At 46.9% G+C, this 27,258-nt stretch overlaps 1 protein-coding gene and 1 long non-coding RNA gene across 7 annotated transcripts in view; one reads left to right on the top strand and one right to left on the bottom strand.

The window, feature by feature from the left end:
* Window positions 1-27,258, top strand: part of THADA (THADA armadillo repeat containing) — a 362,400-nt gene that overhangs the window by 322,216 nt on the left and 12,926 nt on the right. The gene's annotated exons all lie outside the window — the stretch shown is intronic.
* Window positions 14,483-26,416, bottom strand: LOC116524243. The gene is made up of 2 exons (XR_004257236.1): window positions 25,328-26,416; window positions 14,483-14,796 (listed from the first exon to the last, which is right to left on the bottom strand). It is a non-coding gene; the product is annotated as an uncharacterized LOC116524243 (long non-coding RNA).

The following is a 27,258-nucleotide window of genomic DNA, read 5'->3' as shown; positions in this document are numbered from 1 at the left end:
CCAGAGCCCTATCTGCCTCTCTTTCCCACTCTGAGCAGGCTGGGGTGGGGAGAGGGTGGAGGGGAAGAACCTCGTCACCTCCCCCTTGATGCTCCTGTTTCATTTTACCCCCTTTGATCCTCACAATACTATGAGATACTTCATTATTCCCTCCATTTTATTTATATTTTTATATTTTTAGAGGTGGGGTCTAACTGTGCCACTCTGGCTGGAGAACAAGTGGCTGTTCACCCGCACGATTATAGCTCACTGCCGCCTTGAACCCTTGGGCTGAAGGGATCCTCCCACCTGAGCCTTCTGAGTGGCCGCAGCCATAGGGACCTACTTCCTCAACTTTCAATGTAAATATGCAGAATTTCAGAGAGTTGAAGGTATGGGTCCAAAGTCCCAAGGCAGATCAGTGTCAGAGCCAGAATTGGAGCTCCAGCCCCTGTGGTGACAGAGGCCTTGCCCTCTCAGAGCCTCTCTGAGACAGGGAAAGGAGTCCAAACCTAGCATCTAGTTTATAACCCAGGAGTTAAGAGAAAGGGATGCGCTGAAGGTCTTCTAAACTCACTGTCATGTTTGAAAGAAGACACTGGGGTCAAAAGCATAAGAAAATGGGTTGGGGACCAGAGCTGAGATAACAGAGTATGCCTTGGGGAAAGGGAGTGGAAGGCAGATGCAACAGGAGACAGAAGGGCCTCCTGCTGCTGTTCCTGTTCTCCACGCCCCTCCTAGAGGGAGGGAATCCCAAGACTCCAGGGTTTTAGAGCGCTGACTTAACTGATGTGCAGACTGAAGCCCAGGAAAGGTAAATGGTTTCCCCAGTGTCACATAATGAGTAGAAAAACGAGGTCTAAACCACAGACTCCTGAGGCCCAGGATAGCACCTCTCTACTGTCCCCCAAGCCTTGATTTGTACAGAGGAAGTGACAGAAATGTAGGGATGCCCACCTGAATAGCATCCAGACCCTTGGGGTAGAGAGAAGCTGGCAGCAGTGAGATGGGGTGGTGCAGGGTTAGGGCAGAGAAGATGGAACACTGTCTTGAGAAGAGGGCTTGGAGGAACTCCAGCAACACTGGGGTGGGAAGAACAAAGCGTTCTGTGAAACCACCCATGTCTCAGCAGTCAGCAATCAAACCACGCCCTGAGTCAGCCAGGATTCTGCTGCCTGGGTCTCTCTGGGCCTCTCCCTGGCTGGCTGGGTGTTCCTCAGTATTGTCAGTGGGGCTGCAGGGGAGGAAACACCAAAGCTAGGAATTGCAGTCCTAACCCCCTGTGACCTGGAGGAGGGTGAGGGGAAAGGCTTTTGAATGAAGATAGTTATGTGGGAGCCACTTATCTGTTTTCTCATGTATTCCCTCAAAAGAGAGATTGGATCAAGGTAGGCCATCGTCTGTACCTCCACCCCCATTCCTGCCGCTGCAGTGGGTGGGCACGGCGGGGCTCCAGTTGCCGCACTCCAAATTGCGTGTGCCATCAGTTGCTGTTCAGAGGGCCGGGGCCCCCTGACATTCACCTGCGTCTCAGCAAATGCGTCACTGGCAGCCAGCTCCCATGATGTGCAAAAGCAGGTGCAAACTAATGCTCCCGTCTTCGATCCGCTAGGCAGGCGCGAGTGCCAGTGCGTACCCTGGCTGGGCCTGGTTGCTGGGGTGATGGAATTGTTTCCGTGGCCTCCCTGTGACTAAGCCCCAGAGAGACAACGACAGGCTCCTTTCGAGGAAATGAGGGTGATTTTTGCATCGTTTCGCCCGACTCCTGCTGCTCCTGAAAGCCGAGCTCGCTGGCCAAGGTGACTGACCCCTGTGGGTGACGATAAGCCTCAGTTTGAGGCTTAGGCCATCTGGCGCTGCCGCGGCTGGCAGGGCATTGTCTTCCGTGTTGGGCAGCGTGATCCCGTGCCTGGTGATCTCCCTTCTCCAGTTTGCGGCCCCGACGCTCCTCTTGTGTGCTTTCCTTTTCCTCAGGAACTGTCGCTTTCCTCAGCAAGGCCCTCAGCAGGATTTCCCTTTTCACTGTGACGAGCAGGCTTCCTTTCTGAACCTAAGCCAGTTTCAGGTGTTAGGGTCACTGCTCTGTCAGGGGTGGCAAGATGTGCCCCCCCCTTATCATTCACCCCTGGTTTGGTGAGGATGACTAAGAGCCTGCTGGCCGGCAGCCCTCCCCCCAGCCCCAGCTTCAGGCCTGACTCCATCAGGAGCACTCCTCCTGAGCACCCCAGCCAGTGCTGGCACCTGCCCTTTGCCCTTTTGAGTTCACTCAGCCACAGACTTCTTCCATCCCGACAGCCAGATGAAGGTCAGACCCAGGCTGTCATGACATGGCTGCCCTTGAAGTTGTGCAGGGCAGGGGTGGGGCCCAGGAGAGGCCTCCTCCCGGCCATGGTGGCTCCTGCTTCCTCATCATCCTACTCTTATCCAAGGAAGCATAAAGGGTGACATCAGAGACCTGGGAAGCCCTCACCAAACCCTCCAGCTCTGTTCTCACATCTCCCAGAGGATGCTCGGTGGAGGGCAAAAGCCTGGGCTTCCTTGTGTTTGCTGCTCCCTTTTATTACAACAGCGCCCATGGCAAGACCTCTCACGGGCAGAAGAGCAGAATGGAGAGTGGCTCTGGTGGTGGCAGGCTGGTACAGCGAGGGTTTTTCTCTGCACGCATGGGGCAGGGTGTGGACACTGAGATGGAATGATGTGTTGGGAATCTGTGTGCCTTTCAGAGTATCTGTAAAGAGTACACAGCCCCAGTGTGGATGCGAATGTCTAGATGAGCGTCAGGAGGAGAATGGCATTCGAGAGATGTGCTCTGACCTGTTCACTGATGCACTGTGATGAGCTAAAAGTAAGAAATGCCTCCCTGAATGTCAAAATGGCCAGGGAATCCTTGCTGTACTTCAGTGATTGCGTTTGTCAGAAGTGAATTTCTTGTGAGGCTGATCTACATACAGGAGCAGAGGCAGAGAACAGCATGTGGGAATCAAAAACAAAGAATTGGCCTTGACAGCAGCTTGTCGTCTCCCTCTCCCCCTCCTTCCTTTCCCCCTCTCTGCCTCCCCGCCTCCAGCTGAAGTCTGAAGTTACTGGAGTACAATCAGGGCTCTCAGTCTGGGGCATATCTTGAAATGGACTTTCTGAAGTATTTTCTGGGGTTTCAAGCATGAAACGGCGGGTGTTTTAGTCTGGGTGTAGATTTGGCATCTGTAACAGAAAGAACCAAGTTAATAGTGGCTTCCACAAGTCAGTAGCTTATTTCTTCCTCACACAGAACACTCAGTAGACTGGTGTGATGGTCAGCATAATTCGGGGCCCACACCTTCTTTCTTGGTGCTCTGCCATTTTCGACACACCATCCCTCACGTGGCCCAAGATGGCAGTGCCAGCTCCACTGCCACGTCCACAATCCAGTGAGCAGGAAGGCAGGAGGGAAGGGCCAGCCTGGAAGTCACATGCACCAATTCCATGGGTCTCCTCAGCCAGGCCCTTGTCGCCTTCCACAGGTCTCAGCCAAAGAGGCTCAGATTTCGTGTGTTGAGCTACATGGATGCACACTTAGCTAAAAAGCCCATTTCTATGTAAGGAGGGAAGACTGGGTTTTGGGAGATAGGATCTTTACTTCCCGCAATTTGCCATCGTCTTATTTTTATCAGGTCCTAATCGCTAAGGTTCTGGAAAGTGCTGCCTGCATGTGCACTAACAGCTGGGGACACAGGGATGAATGAGATACAGCACCTGCTCCTGAGCTGTTGGGAGTCCACCTCTCAGGTGGTATGCCACCTGCAATCGACAGACCTTCCTTTACTTACATCCTAATCATTTTTTCTGTTAGCAACTCACATGGTGAATTTTATAACAAAAGGAAGTAACCATCAGTACCAAGAATTCTTTTCTAAACATTCTCACTAACTTGGTAAGTTTGGTTGCTGATCCCTGTTCCATCTCTTAGGACCACACACATGACCCAATATACAGAAACTTCATTAGGAAATCAGCCCACTGCTTTGCAGTTGTGTTACCCAAAGCAAGAATTTACTAGAAAGATAACTTTTTCATTGAGAGGGGCTGGGGAGGAAGAATACACTTAGTAGAGATTTTTTAAAATGGAGCACGGGCGGGAGGGAGGGCGCCACACTCAGAAGGAGTGGGAATGGGGGAGTGGAGAGGAGGGGCCTTAGTGTGGCTCTTTCTGCACATGCTGCTGCTCCACCACTGTGCTTACGCGTGCAGGTCCTCCCTGTGCCGCTCAACCTAGCTAAGTGTCCCGATTCTGCGAGGCCCAGCCCTGGGCCCTCCTTTCCCACAAAGCCTTTCTGGTCTTTGTGTCTCTCCTTGAGTCAGATCCACATTGTAGCTCTTACATTGTTCCTTCTCAGGAGTCTCCTTCTCTCACCCACACTGAGCTTTTTAAGGGCCAAGGCCTTCATCACAGCAGAGTTACATTCTAGAGTGGCTCATGGCAGGCTGCCCTATTGCTTCTGTAGCACAGCCTGGGTTTGGACCTGGGGTTTGAGGAGGCCAGCTTCGCTTCAGTCAGTCCCTGCTCAGCCTCCGGGACGCCCACGGGCCCCATTGATGAGCCTGTAGGGTCAGGTTAGATTGGGCGAGTAGGGCTCCCCAAGCAACCCAGTCCCATCACAGCAGAAAATGAAATTCCCCTTTTAAGGGCCACTCATAAAACATAGTGGTGGTTCTGCTTCAGACTCTCAAGTGTGTGGGTTTTTTCCCCAAAAGTTAAAAAAAAAAAAAAAAATCAGATCATCATCCCCACCCCCTTAATCTGTTCCAAATGAGAACACTTAGGAAGAAAACTGCCAAGAACCCACTCTCTTAAGAAAATTGGTTTCTGCTGTGGAGCGGGTCCGGGTAGGGGAATGGAGTCAGGAAAATATATAGAACCTGACAGAAGAGATTGGGTTTGTGTTTGGAAAAGGATTCGGGTTGTTTTCAGGTTTTGAGTTACAGCTTGGGCATGTTTGGAGAAGTAGGATCGGACAGCGTCTGTGGGCTTCTCAGCGAGCTCCTCCTGCCTGCCCGGCCCCTGTTAGAGATGCCTTGCTTTGCAGGCTGGCTGGGAAAGCTTCTTCATAAATAACTCCCCTGGGGAGACAGGAGTGATAACAGACGTTTTAAGTGGGAGCCGAGCTGCCTTAAGCATTTAGGGAAGGGCTCGGCCAGAGTCTGGGAACGAATACTCTTAAAGTTTTCAGCTTCATTACTCAAATTGTATTATTTCTCTAACCTCTCTAACCAGCAGAGTGATTGAGGCTCTGATTGTGAGCCCTGTTTTTATTTTTCACACTATTTTTATACTTTGAAGCTGTGGTTTTAAAATATACACTTAAAAATGTTGGCTCGGCACCCGCAAGCCCAGGAGGTTGTGCAGATGCTCAGGGTCAGGCCACTCCCAGCCGCCTTTCAGTGCCCCTGCCCCCACCCCGGCCTTTGGGGATGGATGGAATTGGCAGGAGTTGCTGTAAGAGATTGGTCCAACCACAAGCAAGCTTCTGGCCAAATATTTTAGATTTGACTCTGAGAAACTAGCAGGAATCTTTTTCTGGTGGCTTCCCAAGCACACAGTGAGGGGTCAGAACCTGTAGAAGCAGAATTCCCAGTTTCAGATAAAATGTTCGTTCCTCTCCAATATGCAGTGCTGGGTCCCATCTCCCTTCCAGCCTGCTGAAAGTGTGTGCAGAATGGCACTTAGGGAAAAACAGTGCCAGCAAAGTGGGTTCATTTGTTTCTGTCGCCACCATTTGCTGGAAATTGTCATATTCACGGTACTGTAGAACTTAGAGATGGCTGCAAGAAATCTTCCAAAGTGCTGACCTTCCTGTGTTCTGCCGCAGCCCCTTCTAACCCTGCCCTCTATCCTCGTGCTCTCTTTTCCCCCCAGGCTCCTCCCTTCCCTTCCTTTCTCCCAATCCAGAATAGATGTAGGAATCTGAAATTTCCACCTTGGCTACAAACAGCACTGAGTCTCTTCGAACAGTCTTGTCCACAAGTCTTAGATTGCCTTTCATCTTTGAAAAACCTACTTCTGGCCAGGTGGGGATGGCTCACGCCTGTAATCCCACCACTTTGGGAGGCCGAGGCAGGCAGATCACCTGAAGTTGGGAATTTGAGACCAGCCTGACCAACATGGAGAAACCCCGTCTCTACTAAAAATACAAAATTAGCCGGGTGTGGTGGCACCTGTAATCCCAGCCTCTCTGGTGGTTGAGGCAGGAGAATCCCCAGGAGGGGGGAGGTTGCAGTGGGCTGAGATCGTGCCATTACACTCCAGCCTGGGTAACAAGTGTGAAACTCCATCTTTAAAAGAAAAAAAAAAAGAGAAAAATGAAAAAGCTGCTTCTATCAGCAAGTCATTATTCACATGTAGGGGTAGGGAAAAGTTCACTACATTCAGACTTCAATTTCTTTTTCACTCTGTTTCACAACATCCACTCCCCCAAAATCACAGACTTAAAAAAAATCAGTCCCCAACAGGCAAGGTGCCCCATGACATAGCCAGCTAGAACCAGGGAAGAAGGTGAGAGTAAGGGCAGGTTTGCCTATCTAGGGGCTAGCTGGCTCAGCCTATGGGGGAAAATAATTTCAGTCTCAAGGAACTAAAAACCCACTGTTGTTATTTTAGAGTGGTGGATTTGGTGGGTGGGGAGATTTGGGGGGATGGGGTGGTATTTATAATGAAAGGCTTAGCTGTACTGTTGAGGGGTGAGATGGGGGAGGGAGAGCATGAGGAAAATCAGCTAATGCATGCTGGGCTTAATACCTAGGTGATGGGTTGATAGGTGCAGCGTACTACTATGGCACACGTTTCCCTATGTAACAAACCTGCACATCCTGCACGTGTATCCCAGAACTAAAAATAAAAAATAAAAATAAATAAGATTATAATATAATACAGCTGATAGGCTAGAACATACCTTAGTTCCATGTTATAGCCACTAAAGGAGAGTTGAGAGGAGGGTGGAATTTGGAGCAAATAGAAGAGAAAGGAGGAATGGGGGAGAGAGAAACAGACTGTCACTGAGGACCTGGCTTGGTCCTTTTGCTTCTTATCCTTAGCATGTTGGCTCTTTGACCTCATGCTTGTCCTTATGGTTACAAGATAGCTGGTATACCTCAGATACACCCCAACATTTTAGGTAGGAAGGGATGAAAACATGTTTCTTATCGCAGTGTTGTTTTCATCCAGGTATTTAAATACCCCCCACCCCATCCCCAGCATATATTTCTGTATGCATCCTTGGCCAGGTCAGGTACATGGCCATCCCAGATATGAAGGTAGGTTGAAGGAGAAAGTATCATGCAATGGAGAATGAGACGGGACTAGGCTTATCACTTGGAACTGGAATCACCACCTCCCAGAACAAAATTGGACTTCCATTAGCAAGGAAGAAGTGGGATAACTGTTGGGTGGGCTACTTGGGAGGGCTTAGTGTAGACCCAGGAAGCGCCATGACATTTAGGAAACTTCGTGACACATTTAGTCCAGCATGAGGAGTGGAGAGTTGGGGTAGGGTAGGGGAAGGACAAAAACTAAAGCCAGAGGTAGGGGAGGACCAGATTTTCAAAGGCCAAGGATGCTCTCCTGATGACTTGGCTCTCTATCGAAGCTGTCACAGGCTGTAAGTAGGAAAGCGGGAGATGACTGCACATTACACAGAAGTGGGGAGGGGACACCAGTCTCCAAAGCAGTGGTTTTCACACTGCAATATGTACACAGGTCATCTGAGGATCTTGTTAAAATGAGATCGTTTCTGTGGGTCTAGATAAGGCATAAGATTCCTTATGAACTCCTCAGTGATGCTGATACAGCTGATCAAGGGATCATACTGGGAGAAGCAAGGTCCTAAAGGATGCGCTTCGAAAATAAATGTGCAAATATGTTTGTTAAGTATTTTAACTGCTAATATAACTGAAATAGAAATTAAGACTCTGAAATCACTAAAGGAAAAAAAACAGATTACAGATTGAGTCTTCTTTTTAAAGAAAGGCAAAATCTGATGTATCTTTTCGGAATCCTGATGTCTACATATAATAAAAAGGCCAGAGAGTGGTTTAAACACAGTGGAAGTTCTTCTCTCTCTTAGGTGACTGCAGTCTGTTCTGTATCAGGGAGTCCAGGCTGGTTGGTAAGCCCCAGGCTGCTTCTGTCTCTCTGCTTCACTCTCCTGGCATGTGGCTTCCATCCTCAAGGTCACCGCTTCATGCATGATGGTTGCTAGAAGCATTAGCTAGCTCTTCCTCATAACAGATGAAAAGAAAGGAGAACAATAAAGAGTGTGCACCCTCCCTTTTCAAGGAGCCCTCCCAAAGTCCCATAAAACACTTCTCTTTACCTGGCCATATTTTGCTGCAAGATATGCAAAGAAACATCGTCTTTTGGGCTAAAGCACATTACCTAGAGTTCTTTTACTAAGGAAGAAGGAAACATCCAGCTAGCTATATGTCACACTTCATGTCACTTTGATAAAGAAGGCTAAATTACATGGAATGGTTGAAAATAAATGCACACCCAGCACTTTGGGAGGCCGAGGTGGGTGCATCACCTGAGCCCAGGAGTTCAAGACCAGCCTGGCCAACATGGCAAAACCCCATCTCTATTAAAAATACAAAAAATTGCTGGACATGGTGGCGGACACCTGTAATCCCAGCACTTTGGGAGGCCAAGGCAGGTGGATCACCTGAGGTCAAGAGTTTAGGACCAGCCTGGCCAACATGGTAAAACCCTGTCTCTACTAAAAACATAAAAATTAGCTGAGCGTGGTGGCATATGCCTGTAATCCCAGCTGCTTGGGAGGCTGAGGCAGGAGAATTGCTTGAACTGGGTTGGGGCAGAGGTTGCAGTGAGCTGAGATCACACCACTTCACTCCAGCCTGGGCGAAAGAGGGAAACTCCATTTCCAAAACAAAAAAATTTAGCTGGCTGTGGTGGTGCATGTCTGTAGTCCCAGCTGCTTGGGAGGCTGAAGCAGGAGAATTGCTTAAACCCAGGAGGTAGAGGTTGCAGTGAGTCGAGATCATGCCATTGCACTCTAGCCTGGGCAATAGAACAAGACTCTGTCTTAAAAAAAAAAAAAAAAAAAAAACACAAACCAGGCAACATGGTGAAACCCCATCTCTATTAAAAATACAAAAATTATCTGAGCATGATGGTGCATACCTGTAGTTCCAGCTACCCAGGAGGCTGAGGTGGGAGGATTGCTTGAGCCCAGAAGGTAGAGTTTGCAATGAGCTGAGATCATGCCACTGCACTCCAGCCTGGGTGACATAGCAAGACTCCTTCTTAAAAAAAAAAAAAAAAAAATGCACAAATTTATTTCAGGCAAATGGTAAGAGAAAGAAAGCAGGGTGGCAATAAAAATATTAGGCAAACAAAGACAAAAAGTATGAAGATGGACAGGAAGAGAAGCATTGGATAATGATAAAGGTTATGAACCACCAAGAAAATGTAACAGGCATGAGCCTTTACATGTCAGGCAAAGTAGCATCAAAATTTACCCAAAAACACTCTAAGAAATATTAGATAAAAGTTACTAAAATGCGGCCATAGTAGGATACCTTTCCTTTCTCAAAATGTAAAAGGTCAAGTAAACCAAAGATGAATAAGACCTTAAAGGATTTAAATACCATACTTAAAAGTTTGTATAGGTATAAACCTTTTACACTGACAGAAAATAAACAACCATTTCAAATAGCTATATAGCATTTACAAAAACTGATCATATTTCATGTTACCAGGAAAATTTCCATTTCATAAATCTTCCTAGGCCACATTCTGACCAAGCTGCAAGCACACTAGAAATTTTAAATTAAAATATAACAACAAAATGCCACTTAGATATTTCAGCACAGTCTTCTAAATAAGTTATGCCAATGACAACACAAAAATTAAAGACTCCTTAGAGGCCCATACAGAGGAAAACACAATCAAGGCTGTGGATGAACCTCTCCTCACAGGAAGTACTTGCATCGTACCTCCCGGGCTTAAGTGATCCTCCTACCTCAGCCTCCCAAGTAGCTGTGACTCTAGGCAAGATATATGAGGCAATTAAATTTTTATGAATAATGTATGAGGAAGTCTTTAAAAATTGATAAATGAAGATAGAAAAGAGGCAAAAGATAAAAACCAACATTTTGTAGAAGAAAAAAAGATGTGAACAGTATACGCATAAAAAAATGTTCATCCTCACTAATAAAAAGGAAATGCCAATTAGAACATCAGCACCCTTCATTGGCACAGAATGAAAAGACTGCTCTTGGCTGAGTGAGGTGGCTCACTCTTGTAATCCCAGCACTTTGGGAGGCCAAGGCTGGAGGATCACTTGAGGTCAGGAGTTCGAGACCAGCTGGGCGTGGTGACCGGCATTTGTAATCCCAGCTACTCCGGAGGCTGAAGCAGGAGAATTGCTTGAACCTAGGAGGCATAGGCTGCAGTGAGCTGAGGTCACTCCACTGCACTCCAGCCTGGGTGACAGAGTGAGACTCCATCTCAAAAAAAATAAATAAATAAAGATTGCTCTCACCTGGGGTGAGAGCTGTGAAGGAACTGGCATGACCATACCAGGTGGAACTATAAATTGGTACACTTTTAGAGAGAGTTTAATGGTATCTATAGAAATAGATATTTAAATGTTTATGCCAATTGAGCCAGCAGTTCCCTTTTAGGAATTTATCCTATAGAAATATTTGCACAAGGGCAAAAAGATATATTTGTAAGGTATTCCTTTCAGCGATGTTTATAGCAGGAAAAGAAGTAACCTAAATATTCATCAAAGGATTAGTTAAATAAATGTTAATACCTCCACATACTATGCAGCAGTTAAAAATAATGGAGTAAATCGGTATAAACCGATATGCAAAGGCTTCGTGATATATTGTTAACTGAAACAAGTAAGTCAGAACAGAACATCTGGAATGATTCCACTGTAAGCTATAATAAATTATTATTCTCTATAAGTCTAATTTTTTTTAAGTCTAGAAAGGTCCATATTATAAATGACTGCCTGTAGGGCCTCTGCTGCTTATGGGGGCCTGGCAAAAAGTGTAAATGCATGAACTGGCAGGACGTGCAGTCAGAGTAGGAGGGACTGGGAGGAAACGGACAGTCACATGCTGTCTCAGTTGTAGCCAATGGTTGCGATTCCTGACCTTGCCAGGTTCCCTGGCCAGTGTTCATGGATCAGCACTCAGGAGCAGTAGCTCTTTGTTTCAGCCTCAGGACAGCCTTTTCTGGCCCCCTAGCAAGGGCAGTAGCAGTGACCACTATCAACATCACTTTGGGTCCTCTTCAGCAAGTGCTGGGTGAGCCTGGAACTTCTAGTTGAGGGCAGCTTCACTGCCCCTCTCCCCTTGACATGGTGGAATGGGCTTCGTCACGTCACTCTGAAACTGACAGCAGTTGACATTAAGTTTAAGACTATTTTTGCTGGGCACAGTGGTTTATGCCTGTAATCCCAGCATTTTCGGAGGTCGAGGCGGGCTGATCACCTGAGGTTAGGAGTTCAAGACCAGCCTGAACAACATGAAGAAACCCCGTCTCGGGCCGGGCGAGGTGGCTCACGCCTATAATCCCAGCACTTTGGGAGGCCGAGGGGGGTGGATCACAAGGTCAAGAGATCGAGACCATCCTGGTCAACATGGTGAAACCCCGTCTCTACTAAAAATACAAAATTAGCTGGATGTGGTGGCGCATGCCTATAATCCCAGCTACTCGGGAGGCTGAGGCAGGAAAGTCTCTTGAATCCAGGAAGCGGAGGTTGCCATGAGCCGAGATCGCACCATTGCACTCCAGCCTGGGCAACAAGAGCAAAACTCCATCTCAAAAAAAACAAAAGTTCTAACACCATAGAACTTATGGACTGTGTTTCATTTTGGCTTTGCTGGTTCCTTAGTGCTCCAGGAGGTTCACTCTCCAACACAGAACCTCCAGAATCTTCAGGAGGCCTCACAGGCCAAGTTACCCATAGCCCCAATGTGAGCCCTGTGTAGAGTTACTCTTTTTAGTTCTCCTGACCTTTGGCAGGGAGAGGAGGCCAAAACAGCCTGAGCTGTACTTCAGAACAGCTGGAAATAAACAGCTAATGGGGGAGAAAACTTGAGGGTTGATATCCTCCGGTTGTCAAGTTCTATCCTGCTTAGCAAAGTCTCTCTGCTGCTTCACTCTTCATTTCTAAAAGTGCCCTTCAACTCGATTTTCCCCCTGGCCGTGAGTGTAAATATTGGCCTGGTCGGCCGGGCATAGTGGCTCATGCCTGTAAACCCAGCACCTTGGGAGGCTGAGGTGGGCAGATCACCTGAGGTCGGGAGTTTAAGACCAGCCTGACCAACATGGAGAAACCCTGTCTCTTAAAAAAGAAAAAAGAAAAAAAAAAAATTGGCCTGGTCATTGAGGCCATGGTCTAAAGAATGATTTGGTCTCTTGTATAGGATTGCCAGATTTAGCAAATAAAAATATAGGACACCCAGTTAAATGAATTTCAACAAATAATTTTTTTTTTTAGTATAAGTATGCCCCATGCAATATTTGGGAATACTTACACTAAAAGGTTATTTTTTGTTCACCTGAAATTCAGACCTACTCAGTCTCGTATTTAATCCAGCAAGCCCTGCTCCATGGGCCGCGAGGGCGCTCCATTTCTAAGGGATGCACCTGAAAGTGTGAGGATAAAGAGCAGCAGAAGGTCTCAGTAATATCCCCTAATAAGCACTGTCCAGGGTGTGACAAGTCACCTCAGCCCCAGAGCCTCCTGAACCTCCAACTCCTCTCTTCTGTGCCTCCCTCCTGCTCACGCTGGCTTCTCTGCTTCTGAGCTGGGGCCTCGCTTCCTGCTGCTGGATTTTCTCTCTTCCGTCTGTGGCTTTCCCCCACCCTCACCTCTCCTCTTTTTTCCTCATTTTGCTCTCACTGATCCATAACATGTAATTAAAGTTTACATATTTGAGTGTTGGTTTTAATTACTAGATAAGGTTTTGTGTTCCTTGCTATAATTTAAATAGCAGGGGAATTTAACTTTTTGTGTATGTTTTATTTTGCTTTTATTGATAGGTGGCCATAAGTTCACTTTTAGCCATGTGAATCACTGACCTTCACCTTAAGCCAAGAGAAAGGCCTTCCATATCTGGAATGAACTCATACACATCTTCCTAGAACAGGTGCCAGTGGAGGAGGTGGGGAGGGGGATAGATCGTTGGCAGAGTGAAGGGAGACGTCACTAGGTTGACCTATTCAGGAAAGAAGGAGACTCAGAAGCCTCCTGTGCTGTCCCTAAGCCCAGCCTTTTGGAACTGGGCCCAGCAGGCCGGGGAGAAGCCCCGTCTCTCCTCGTTATGCTCATCACCTGATTCCTTTCCAGTGAGAAGCAGCCTCTCATAGGGAGGCACAGGGCTTGGGGTTAAAGACTCGTGCCCCAAGGGCCTTGTGCCTTCCCTCTCTGCCTTTCCCACTGAGAGCAGACACTGGAAGGAATCTCCACACTGGCCCCTCCTATAACAGGTTGAGCCTGGACAACTTTCTGACGTCCCCCTGTGTTGGAAGCTTCCAGTTTCTAGTTGCTGCCTTCAGGGACTCTGATGTCTATTTTTTCTCCCATTCTCTCTGTCTGCCTGTGTTTTTCCATCTCCACTCTCCACCCACTAACAGAGGGACCTCTACCAATAACCAGGGAGGCCTTTTCCCCTCTGGGAGGAAGACTTTGAAAGACAGTTGCCATCTTGGAGAGAGAATACTGATGTGGGCATCAGGCAGCCCCTCTATTCTCAACTATTTGCTTCTACCCTCTTGGCTTGTTTCTCTATAAAATGAAGGTGATTTTGTCCGTATTAAAACATGAATAAAAACAAATGTTGGCCAGGCATGGGAGCTCACACATATAATCCCAGCATTTTGGGAGGCTGAGGTAGAAGGATCACTTGAGGCCTGGAGGTCACAACCAGCCTGGGCAATGTAGTGAGACTTAATCTCTACAAAAAAATCACAAGAAAATTAGCTGGGCTAGATAGTACACACCTGTGGTCCCAGCTACTCAAGAGGCTGAGAGGGGAGGATCACTTGAGCCCAGGGGGTTGAGACCAGCCTGGGCAACGTAACATAGCAAGACTCTGTCTCTACAAAAAAAAGAAAAAAAAATGTTTCATTAGCCAGGAAGGGTGGCACGCGTCTGTGGTTCCAGCAGCTACTTCAGAGGCTGAGGTCGGAGAATCACTTGAGCCCACCTGGCAGTCAAGGCTGCAGTGACCCATGATCATGCCCCTGTACTTCAGCCTGGAAGACAGAGCGAGACCCTGACTCAAAAAGATAAATAAATATAATGTCAGAAAGTGAGCAACGTCCCCAATTCAAATGCTAACTGGGTTAAAAAAAAAAAAAAAAAATAGAAGAGAGACAAGGTCTCGCCGTGCTGCTGAGGCTGGTCTCACACTCCTGAGCTCAACTGGTACCTCCCACCTCGGCCTCCCAAAGTGCTGGGATTACCACAGCACCTAGACATAAGTGTGTTTGTTTTTTGTTTTTTAATTCTGGAAAACCAGAGACTTGCTGTTTGTTAGAGAAGCCTTTTTGTTCACCAAGTTAAGAGGACCTTAGCACTTCATTTTGGGAGGAGTGTTTTTATTCCTTCTGTCTTGGATTCAAGAACATCTGGGTGTTCGTTCATTCTTACCTCTTCTTACAGGCGGGGAGAATTTAAAAGAGCCTGAAAGAATATGTATGTGCCTCTTGACATTTCAGCAGATGCTTCAGCAGAAACGAGATTGGCTCTTTCAAAAGTTTCACTTAATAGTTTGTGCCTGAGCTGAGGGATCCTCTTGACCCTGTAAAGGAGGCAATTATGTGAGTTTGAGGGCTACACTTGTCAAATGGCTGTAGTTGCCCAAAGAATTTTGGATCCGATCTCTCACCTTTGATGGGAATGAAATAACAAAGCCTCACCCACCTGGGGCCTGTTGCCTTTTGCTGAGCGAAGTCCTGTCAGCCATTTAGTACCGGCAGAGGCTTCACCCCAGCTGGAAACCCGATAATGAGTGAGGCCTAAAAATCTGAGCTTCCCAGAGTGCGTGGGAAACCGAATATTAGAAGCCACAGCATTCCCCGACTCCGAGACTTGGATGGAGCTTGTGCATTCCCTTGGTTACAGCCATTTGGGTCTCCAAAAGGCAGAGAGGTTTAGCCAGAGCCTCCTCTCAGCAGTTGCTGGGGGGCCCAATCCCTTGTCACCTTGAAGTTCTGTTTCATCCTTCACCTTCACAGCAGCACCACAGCAGTGAAAACAATGAAAGTCAGCCACACCCGTGGAAATTCATGTCAGGGAAAGAAGGCAGGCAAAGGATCAAAGCCTCTTGTACCCAAGAATTCCTCAGCAGCTCCAGTCCCTTAATAATTATGGTTTGGAGATTTGCCAGAAAGCAAAACCACTTAGCATGCCGTATTTAACAATGAACAGTTTTCTGTGTTCATAATAGTCACTGTGCAGAGCAAATAGGCACCTTGAACAAAGGGTAGGATATTTATATGTGTATATAAAATAACCCGCACCTACCTTAAACCTAAATATGTTTTCAGAGAAGAATGTGGCACATCCCTCTGCACTGGTACCTGCTTTATGAGTAAGTTGAAGAAAAGCTACATACTCTGCCCCTATCCCCACCTCTCGAGGTTTTTAAAATGGAAATCTTTGTTTAACCCAGAATTTCCCAAACTTACTAAATAGTTATACTCTTTTGTTTCCAGCTGGGTCAAGCGTCTTTTTTGGTTTTGAAGTTTGGAGTGTTTTGTTTTGTTTTAAATATCTACTAATGTTCTAAAAAGCCAGTGTCCCCAGGAAAACTTTTTGGGAAGTGATGGCCAAAGAGCGCAGGAAACAAGGATGTAGACCAGTGGGAGGGCCAAGAAAACACGTCCCGGGTCCTGAGATGAACGAGTTTGTTGCAGGCCCAGGTCTCTCCATAAGGTTTGAGGAACCTTGGATCCAGGTTCTCCGTGTCAGTTCATGCTCAGTTAGAGTTTATCCAACAAACATTTGTCATTGGGGGAAATTAGAGAAGAATGGCTGCTTGGAGGAGAGTTCGTTAGAGCCAAACCTTAAAGGATGGGCAGAATTTCAGGAGGAAAAGATGGGAAAGATGGAGAACATTCCAGAAAGACAGGGGTGGCAAAGTGCGAGGCCTGTTCAGGAAAGGAATGTTAGTTTGGTACAGGCCTCAAGCGCATGAGTAGAGTGGGCTGAGATGAAACAGGATGACACAAAGGACCTTTGAATCAAATAGTATTCTTTCAGATGCAAGTGACAGAATGTCCACTTACCACTTCAGCATAGGGAGGCATATTGGATCACGGAACTGAGAATTCCAAGACTAAGACTGGCTTCATACATGGCATAATTCAAGGACTCAAACAGTGTCCCAAGGACCTGGTTTCTTGCATTTCTCCCTTCTGCTCCTAGGTTGATTCTGTTTTCGATCAGCTCACACTTTTCTTGGAGTTTAAGATGGCTACGGCAGCTCTAGCCTTTATATGTTCGTTTACTCAAGTCCTGTGTCAGTATCATCCATTGCATTTTATTGGCTCTAGATGGGGTCAGGCCTATACCTGAACTAATCTCAGAGGCCAGATGCCAATGAGGGCATCGTACTCCCAGCCTCTGAGGTTAGTTCAGGGATAGGCCTGGAACCTATCTGGGGCAGGTACCAGGCCTGGAGTTGAGGGTAGGATTAGCCCCTCTCAAACCACATGGACTAAAAGGTGTGGGGGAGGCTGGCTCTCTTGGGGGAAGACTGGGGACAGCTATCCAAAGGAGGGTGAGTAGAAGCTAGGCAGCAAAAACAACAGATGTTTGCTAAAACCTGGAATGCCAGGCCAAAGAATCTGGATATCATTTACATTAGAGAACCAGTAAAGATTTTTTAACAAATAAGCGACGTGATCAGAGATATACGTTAACATTAATTCAGCCACAGTTTAATAGCTGCTATGTGCTTGGCACATGGTAGGTACTTAATATAATTACATATTGAATGAGTGAATGCAAAAAGAGAGATAGTTGCGTAGCTTGAGAGGGGGAGAAAAATTAAAGGTGGGCAGCATTTTTAGGTCATTGTAGTAGTTCAGTAGGGCAGCTAGCAAAGGGAATAACGAAGTCACATGAAGAAAACTAAGAGGTTCCATTGTCATGAAACCCACATAAGGAAAAACTACCAAGAGGGCAGGCTTGGTCACCCATGCCAAACACTGCCAAAGGTCAGGTTAAGGATGATGAGGGTTGAGAAATGTCATGAGTGAGAGCCGAGAAAGAAGGTTCAATAGTGGCAGATTAGAGCCACCTTTAAGGAGTTTAGAAGTAAGTAGCAGGAGACTGGGCACAGGCAGATCACTTGAGGTTGGGAGTTTGAGACCAGCCTGACCAATATGGAGAAACACTATCTCTACTAAAAAATACAAAATTAGCTGGGCATGGTGGCCCATGCCTGTAATCCCAGCTACTCAGGAGGCTGAGGCAGGAGAATCGCTTGAACCCGGGAGGCAGGGTTGCGGTGAGCTGAGATCATGCCATTGTATGCCAGCCAGCCTGGGCAGCAAAACTCTGTCTCAAAAAAATTAAGTAAGGAGGTAGGCAAAGGGGCCAAGTGTTGACCACTCTATTACATCATCTATCTTCTTATCCTCCACAATTGAAACTCAGCAAAAAAACGTGCTCCTTCCCCTGCACACATCCTTCACGCAGCACCTTAGGCCTCCTCCATGACCTCTATCCAGAGAATTCCCTTTCCTCCCAGGCATCTTCTGGCTCTCCTCTCCCTCCAGCAGCTCCTTCTCATAAAAATATTTACATCACTCTCCTGCCCTAAAACCACATCTCTTAGACCCTGATCTGTCTTCAAGCCAATGTTTCAAAAGAGTCATTAGAGAAATTTTGACTTTGACGGGGACGGAAGTTTGAGCTTATGTTGAATGTCCTTACAGAAGTCAAGATGATCTGTAAGCATGCGTGGTTAGGGAGTAAAATGTAGGGGCAGGGAAAAAATTGGAACAGTTTATATAGAGGTTTGGTTAGGAATCACCAGAATAGGAAGGAAAGAATTACCAGAGGACGCAGAGAGTTCAGCTGAGATTAAACAATATGAATTTATAGAGCATCAGCAGCAGACCGCCACTGCTCAGCTGGGATTGGTGGCTCAAAGTAGGACAGTAGATTGGATTTGGGGAGAGGTGGCTAGGGAGCATTGTTGAGCTTGGTGGCAGATCAGATTGGCAAGGGTATTGAGGACTAGGAGAATCCTCACAGGCCCAAGGAGTCCTGGATAATGTAGAATAATAGCCTGGGAGAAAGGTCAAGGTCAAGGATGTGGTCAGGATTGGGGAACGTGGGTAGTTTCTGTGGAAGAGGTAGAAGGTTAAACCGGTGTGTTAGGAATATTTTTTTTTTTTTTTTTTTTTTTTCTTGAGACAGAGTTTCGCTTTCGTTACCCAGGCTGGAGTGCAATGGCGCGATCTCGGCTCACCGCAACCTCCGCCTCCTGGGTTCAGGCAATTCTCCTGCCTCAGCCTCCTGAGTAGCTGGGATTACAGGCACGTGCCACCATGCCCAGCTAATGTTTTGTAGTTTTAGTAGAGACGGGGTTTCACCATGTTGACCAGGATGGTCTCGATCTCTTGACCTCGTGATCCACCCGCCTCGGCCTCCCAAAGTGCTGGGATTACAGGCTTGAGCCACCGCTCCCGGCTGTGTTAGGAATATTAAAGAGGTCATATGATATGGGAGCCATTGTGTGTAGACTGTATGGCTTAAACCCCAAATCCTAAACTGCATCTCTCTGTTATACCCCATTATAAAATGGGGATCAGAAAACCTACTATAAAAGGTCATTATAATTAACATATATGAAGTACATATGATAGTGCCTTACACATAATTACCACTAAACATTCACAATGATACTGAGGATGTTCATTTCAAAGTGATGATAAAACTTAGAATTGAGATCTTGAGTTGAAACCATTCTAAATAATGACAAGTTCTCAGATGTCATCGTGGTTAATTGAGAACAGAGTAAAACCAGAGATGAGGAGTATTTGAATTGAAGAGGCTGAAGAATGGTGAAAGCAGTTACTTGGAGGGACATCTTTATGGATGTGGAAGTCACAGATAGGGTGGCCATGATGCAGTCATTGAAGAACAAGAATGGGGAGGTGGTTAGTATGGACTTCAAAAGAGAGATTGTGGGGCAGGCAGGGAGGTTGTCTAGGAGTGGCAGAAGGAGTGTGCTGTTCCATGCAAGTCAGACACTGAGGGACAGAAGGAACAGCCCCAACTGGGAAGTTAGGAGAATGGTAGCTTCTGCGAGGAGGAGGAAGAAACACGGAAAGGATGACACCTATGGAGAATCTGCTCACAATACGACAGATTTGGATTGAGGGGAACTATTTTTTCATAAGAGCTTTTGAGCAAAACTATCCCCTGATTATGGGGACACGTCTGAAAAAAGTCATGAGGATAGGGGAGGAGGTAGAAAGGAGTTTTTGGAGTAGATTTCTGAGAAAGCCAACAGAGGGAGGCCCTGTTTCCTCACCTTGATTGTGAGGTATGTGACATGTGGCAAGCTGGCTCAGGCCTGTGGGCTGGTGCTGGGCATGCCCCAGGTGGACACAGCTCCCTGCCACATCTCCCACTCAGGAGCACAGTCCTGCGGTACCTTGGATTGCTGTATTTCCCAGACCGTGTTCCGCACGCCAACAGAGAGAGGAACCAGACCACGAGAGGTGGGATTGGGGGTTTCTGCTTTTCGAGAGCAGAGAGCAACAAATGGATTTAAAGGAGAGGAAACAGGACACCAGCAGGCTTCGAGGCTGCCTTCTCTTCCAAGAGTGCTGCTCTGTAATGTAATTGTATTTGGACATTTTTTCCACATGATGTCAGAGAATAGTCTCCCTTAAAAGCCTTCATGAGAAAGCACAACTATAAAACACTCAGGCAGTGAAATGGAAACCAGACGAGTGAGTCCCTGTAACTTGGGTAAAGAGATTTCTCTGCAGCTTTGTGATCTGATCTGATCTGTGCTCTCTGTATAAAACCGTGTTACACAGGATCCACTTACATTTGAGTCTTACCATGCAGGTGATTTTGGATGTGAAATGTCTTGCTTTAGAGGTCCCCTTCTCAGTGGCTGCGCAGACCACCCTCCTAGGCTGCAGCCTTTCGAGCCCTTGTGTGAGCCCAGGCCCCAGCAAGCAGGGAAGGAGGCCTGACCCCCTTTCACTCTTGTTTTAACCCCTCTGTTCACCTTCATCTGTCCACCTGTCACCCCCCTTCTTAGGGTTAGTCTTTGGAGAATGCGTCCTGGGGAGAAATATTCATTGAAGTGGGCCCACTTTCCTGCCCACTCTCTTTGCTTTAAAGCCTCAGGGGCACAGAATTAAATTACCCATTGTCTTCTGATCTTGACACACTCTCCTGCTTATCCCCATAAGAATTCATTTATTTTATTTTACTTTATTTTATTTTATCTTAATTTTTATAGAGGAAGGGTCTCACTGTGTTGCCCAGGCTGGTCTCAAACTCTTGGGCTTAAGGATCCTCCAACCTTGGCCTCCCAAAGTACTGGGATTCCAGGCGTGAGCCATGTGCCCAGCCCCTTTCTTTTTTCATATTTATATTTTATTGAGATGAAATTCACATAAAATTAACCATTTTAAAGTATAATGTTTCAATAGTGTTTAGTATTTTTACAATAGTGTGCAACCATTACCACTCTCTAGTTCCAGAATGGTTTCATCACTCCGCTAAAAAACCCTGTCCCCATTAAGTAAATACCTCTTATCCCCTGGCCGCTGGCAACTGTCTGCTTTCTGTCTCCGTGACTTTTCCTATTCTAGTTATTTCATATAAATGGATGTCTGTATGACCTTTTGTGCTTGGCTTTTTTCATTAAACATAATGTTTACAAGGTTCATCCATGTTGTAGCATGAATCAGCACTTTTAATTCTTTTAATGGCTAAGTAATATTCCATTGTATGGCTGTTCCACATTTTATTTATCCATTTATCCATTACTGGATGGACATTTGGGTTGTTTCCACCTCTTGGCTATTGTGAATAGTGCTGCTATGAACCTTCATGTATAAGCTTTTGTTTGGATGCCTGCTTTCAGTTCTCGGGTATGTACCTAGGAGTGGAATTGTGGGCCACATGGTCATTCTTTGACTTATTGAGGAACTGGAGGTCCTTTCTCGATGACATCCACCCCAGGTCTGCTCTGACAGGAATAGCAGGCATGTTCCACCCTGTCCCCACCTCCCGAGACACTGAGAATTGGCACAGTGCCATCATTCTGTTAGACCCGGAAATAAACTGAAGGGAAGAGAGTATGGTCACCAAAGAGATGCTGGTAATGGAAGAAAGAAAGTTTGGATGGGGGTGAGAAGGGGAGGGGATACCGAGAAGATTCAGGGTCACTCGAAAAGATTTGACTAAAACTCAGGAAGAACTTAAGAGAAAGAGACTCAGCCACCCAGAATGAAGGAAATTGTAAGCCTAAAATACCCATGGCTGCTGCAGCCAATCCACTCGGGATACAAGAGAGCTGTGACCTTAAGGGGCTGGGAAGCCAGGGAGAAAGAGTCTTTAATGTTAAAGATGTCAGCCATTTGGGCTTTGTGGAAGCCCTGAAGGCTTTTAGACTGAGACGTAGTCAGGTGAATGTTGTCTTAAACAGGTCACCCTGACCACAGGGAAGGGGAGAGCTTGGAGTCAAGACAAGACTGGAAGCAAGGAGCCTGCTTAGAAGGCTACCATTGTCAGCTGGGCACAGCGATTCACACCTGTAACCCCACATTTTGGGAGGCTAAGGTGGGAGGAATACCTGAGTCCAGGAGTTCAAGACCAGCATGGACAACATGGTGAAACCCTATCTCTACAAAAAATACAAAATTAGCTGGGTGTAGTGGCATGTGCCTGTAGTCCCAGTTACTCAGGAGGCTAAGGTAGGAGGATCACTTGAGCCCAGGAGGTTGAGGCTGCAGTAAGCCATGACTGCACCACTGTACTCTGGACCGCCTGGGCAATGTAGTAAGACCCCATCTCCAAAAAAAGAAGACTACCGTTGTTCTGAGAGGAAGGGTGGTCAGGGTGGACCAAGGAAATGGCAGTGAGGATGGAGAGGAGACAAGTTTGAGAGGTGCTTAAAAGGGAGCACAGTTGTCAGGACGGGTAACTGTGGCTACAGAGCTGAAGGCAGAGCATGAGATGCTGCGGAGAAGAAAGGATAAAGCAGGAAGCAGCAGAGGAGGGAGCCTCAGAGCCAGAGAGCTCCAGAGCACTGCACACACTGCCCAGAGAGCCCAGTCAGATGAGAGCTCAAAGCCAAGAGCATAGGGACAGGAAAGCTGTGGAGGCCCCCAAGGCGCTCCCCTCAGTGACGGCTAAATGCAGAGGAGACTTGCCTCCTTTTTCTTCCTTCAGGTGACAGAACTTTCAAAATGGACTCTGTGTGTTTTGACTTCAACATTTTGACTTGGAGGACACTGTGACTCTACATAAATGCAAAATTCTAATCTGAATTATATGAACATTAATTCATTTCATCAAGAAATTATTTTCCATTGTAACTCCAACAGTCCAGTTTAATTCCTTCATCAATTTTCTATACGGAGCGGATGCAGTGGCTCCCACCTGTAATCCCAGCACTTTGGGAGGTCTAGGCAGGCAGATCACTTGAGGTCAGGAGTTTGAGACCAGCGTGGCCAACATGGTGAAACCCTATCTGTACTAAAAATCCAAAAAGAATTAGCCAAGCGTAATCACAGCTATTTAGGAGGCTGAAGTGGGAGAATCACTTGAAACCAGGAGGCAGAGGTTGCAGTGAGCCGAGATCCTGCTACTGCACTCCAGTCTGGGTGACAGAGCAAGACTCTCTCTATATATGTGTGTGTGCATGCGTGTGTGTACATGTGTGTGTGTGTGTGTATACATATATACACACACACACACACATATTCTATACAGAGCAGTGAAGCCATTTCCTAATGTTCTCCCTTATTTTCTTAAATATCAACTCTTTTTGTGTGTGTTTTAAGATAGGGTTCTGCTCTGGCACCCAGGCTGGAGTGCAGCGGTACGATCACAGCTTACTGCAGCCTTGAATTTCTAGGCTCCAGTGATCCTCCCACCACAACCTCCCAAGTAGCAGGGACCACAGGCATGTACCACCACAGTCAGCTAATTTTTACATTTTTTTTGTAGACACAGAGTCTCATCATGTTGCCCAGGCTGGTCTTGAACTCCTGGGCTTGAGTGATCCTCCCACATCAGTTTCCTAAAGTGTTGGGATTATAGGCATGAGCCACTATGCCCAGCGCTTTTGTTTTTTTTTGTTTTTTTTTTTTTTTTTTTTTTTTTTTCAGATGGAATCTGGCTCAATATGTTGCCCAGGCTAGAGTGCAGTGGTGTGATCTCGGCTCACTGCACCCTCTGCTTCCTGGGTTCAAGCGATTCTCCTGCCTCAGCCTCCCTAGTAGCTGGGATTACAGGTGCCTGCCATCACATCTGACTAACTTTTATATTCTTAGTAGAGATGGGGTTTCACCATGTTGGCCAGTCTGGTCTGGAACTCCTGACCTCAGGTGATCCACCTGCCTTGGCCTCTCAGAGTGCTGGGATTACAGGTGTGAGCCACTGTGCCCGGCCATGCCTAGCCTTTAATAGTGATTTTATTTTTATTTAAAAATTTTAATAGGACTTTTCATGCCCAGTTTTAGACCTTGGAAGTTTTTTGTGTTTATTTCCACCAAGTCACAATTTTCCCCCAGTCATTGTTTTGTTGTTTGTTGCAGTTTTCAGTATTACTAACAAAATGATTCATGGGGTCAGTTACTGAATTTTTTCATGTACTGCCATTTTCAGTGTAGTCTGACTCTCTTCACTAGTGACATTCACTGCAAAGTAGAAAACAGCCTGCTTCTTCCCGGGGTCCCTTCTCCCAGCCTGTCCACTGAAGGCCTGGTGCTTAAAGGAAGGGAAGTTTTCTGAGCAGTGGACACCTGGGGTCCTGAAACCCTACTTAGATGCTCCTCTTAGCAGGTAATTTCAAGCCATCCTGCAACAGTTTGAGCTTTCCTCCTTTTTAGTTGACCCAAAACCCAGAGCCTTACTGCCCTCTAACCTCTGACTTGTTCCCTCTTCTTTGGCGTGTTCCCAAAAGAGGTTTTCTGTGGACCTCTCCCTTCTCTTACCTGCCCTACAGGCTTCTCCACACTCGGCGTCAGACTAGGGCCATGTCGGAGGTGGTTTCCCATGCCTTTGGGAAGTGTACAGTCACTCCAGGGAGGCTGCTGGGGAGTGTTGGCCACCCAGGACAGATAGGAAAGGCCTTGAGAGGGCTGGGAGTAAACTCCCTTTCAAGATACCAAATTCCCAGAAACTTCGAAATCGCAGGCGTTTTCATTTTCAACACTGTAAATCTTAAAATCACATGGTGAGTTTAAAAGTCGTTCATACCTTGATTTGCTCATTACATTACCATATACTGTGTTTGTTCTATTTAGAGCCATAAAAGCCTAGGTGTGAGGTAGGGGTGCCTAATAAGGGAACTTTCTGGATTCTGTATAAGGCTGGGAGGTGGTAAAGACTTCAGGAGAGAAACGTTATCTTCTTGAATTTTTCCGACGTTCAATTTCTGATCTTCAGTTACACCTCAGGACCATCTGCACCACTACCACCCATATCCCACCAGTGTGTTTTGGGAGCCAGGCAGTCCCCTGTCTTGAGTTCTGTGCTGTGTTTATAGTACCTCAACTGGGCACGTTCTTCAAGGCTGGCACAGTGCCTTTTGCTCATGACTGCTCTGTTGAAATGAATCGGTTACTTGCTTTCTTCCTCTCTCCCACCTCAAGCCCTGAATAAGCTCAGAGGGTGGAGAGTGGTAGTGGGAAGCCAGGCAGGGGATGCCGAGGGCCAGGGAAGCTTCACAAAGAGCTCAGAGGGAGCCAGTCAGTCTTAGGAGCTCAGGCCAAGAAGAAATTTCCTACAAAAGGAAGTTCCAGTAGTGAAGTAAGCTAAAGAAAACTGAAGTGACTTCAAGGAAAAGAAAAAGAGCAGTTTCAAGATCCAGGCTGGTCAGTAAGGAATGTGGAATGTGTCCTCAGAGCCGGTGATGAACTCTGCCCAGGCAGAGGAAGAGGAGGCTGATGGAAGGCAGACCTCAAGTTGCCCAGCATTTACCAGTCTGTGGAAGCCTCCCTCACTGGCTCATGACATGGGCAGGGAAGAAAGAAGAGGGCTGGGTACTGCCATGTCCAGGAGGAGTGCTCGGGGTGAGTGGCCACGCAGATAGGAATGAAGTGCGAGGCATTTACCACGTGTGCAGAGTTGGATGCGATCAAACCCTCTGGGAGGCTCTGCAGAGTAAAATCACCAAGGAGCAGAGGGAGGGGCTCATCTGCTGTGAAGGGACTGGCTTTGCACTTTGCACAGGAAGGGCATGACACAATTCAGGCCAAAGGAATCATCACCAAATGCAAGAATGCCAAATGCAGGCCAGGATGGCTGGACAGGGCCCATTGTTTGCTCTGCTGTCCCTTCACACACCAGGGCCTTTGTTACCTGCCCTGGAATAGCCACAAAGCCCATGTGCTCAGCCCATGGGTGCTGTAACCCTTCCTCCTGAGCTCCAGAGATTGCCTAAGAAACAGGAGTGAGTTGCACTCAGAACTGGGTATAATGGAAGCACCTGAAGGGCTGGAGGCTGGTGGGTCAGCTCCAGGCTGTAAGCCCCCTGGAGAACCAGGTCTTTTTCCCAGATGCTATTTTCTGAGAGCGATACTTGTTTTAATCCATTCCTTATTTGTTGGTTTCATGAAGTAAACAAATGCGAGTATTTTTCTAGGGTCTGAGCTGAGTATGTTGTTAACTGGCTGTAATTTATCAGCCCCTTTTGGGTGAAGTATGTCCCTATTGAAGAAGAAGAACTCTTACAAAATGCTTACTTGTTTTCATTCAGACTGGTTGTATCCATTTTTAAAATCAGTTTAAGGGAAAAAAATTTATTTACCCAGTGATTCGAGGTGGGCTCACATTTAAAAAATCATAGTTATTTTAGCTTTAAAAATAAAGATCTTTTGGAATGTATTATTGATTAGAAATAATAAAGATTTTGAAATTATCTTTTCTTTAAAATGAAAACAAAGGATTTGCTAGGGTATTTCTGGTTTCATCATAGGTCACCAGGAAGTGTTTACATCAGGCAGTCACGGGTTTTAGGAACATAACACTTCGGTGGAGTTTGTATTCTTTGGGAGCTGGACTTGCAGGAACTCTGGGGAACCCAGGCCATTTGTTCCATTTGAAAATGGCTAAAACATGAAGAAAAGGCAAATTCTTAACATTTTAAAAGGTTTCCTCTCAAGTAGTCTTAAAATTTCAAATGATGGTGTTGTATCCCATCCCTTCAGACCTGGAATCACATTTCCCCCTCAGGACAGAAAGGGCTCTGCGGAAGCTGTGGCCGGGAAGGGGCTGCGTCTCACTTGTGGCCACCTCTCTGCCCAGGAGCTGGGGGATTCCTTTCAGAAAAAAGGAGATGAGGAGATGAGCCCCCCTTCACATCTACCCCAAAGAGAGACCAGGGTTCTAGACTGACCACTTGCAGAGACGTTCACGAAGGGACTGTTGATGGCGGTGTAGGATTGGAGGGAGGCCTACAGCAGCACTTCTCGTCCTTGCCCCTGTGGCACTGATTGGGGTAGTAGGGCTGTTGTGAACACTGGAGGACGCTGAGAGGCATCTCTAGCCTCTACCTACTCCATGCCAGTAGCACCACCTCCTCCTAATTGTGACAGCCAAACATGTCTCCAGACACTGGCAGGTGTACCCTGGGAGCAGTGTGCTCTCTGGCTGAGAACCATGGGTGAAGGGAAGCAGTAGTGATGCTGAGGCATCTAGAGAAGAGCAGTAGGAAGCCCTCCCCACCCTCTGGCTGAAAGGGAGAACCGGGAGAGCAAAGTCGGGGAGGAGGGGCTGCCCCGCAGGTGTCCTAGGCATGGGGGATGCAGCCACTGCTGGAATCTTCACAACTTTCCAGGGAGGGTGCAAGAAAGAAATACTCCCAACTCCTCTCTCTTCTCTCCCGTATACCAGTGTTCCCTTTCCATTAGGAGAATCCAGCTAGAAGCCTGGTGGCAAGGACATCTGGGTAAGGCAGTCTTTAGAGATCAGCATCCTGGGGCACTGAGCAGGGTGGAGAAGGGCAAAGAATGGAAAACAAAATTATCAGTCTTCATCCGTCTGT

Source organism: Sapajus apella, unplaced genomic scaffold (assembly GCF_009761245.1).
Source record: "Sapajus apella isolate SASKATOON/1434 unplaced genomic scaffold, GSC_monkey_1.0 scaffold44, whole genome shotgun sequence".
Classification (NCBI taxonomy): domain Eukaryota; kingdom Metazoa; phylum Chordata; class Mammalia; order Primates; family Cebidae; genus Sapajus; species Sapajus apella.
This window is presented reverse-complemented; position numbering and strand designations above follow the sequence as displayed.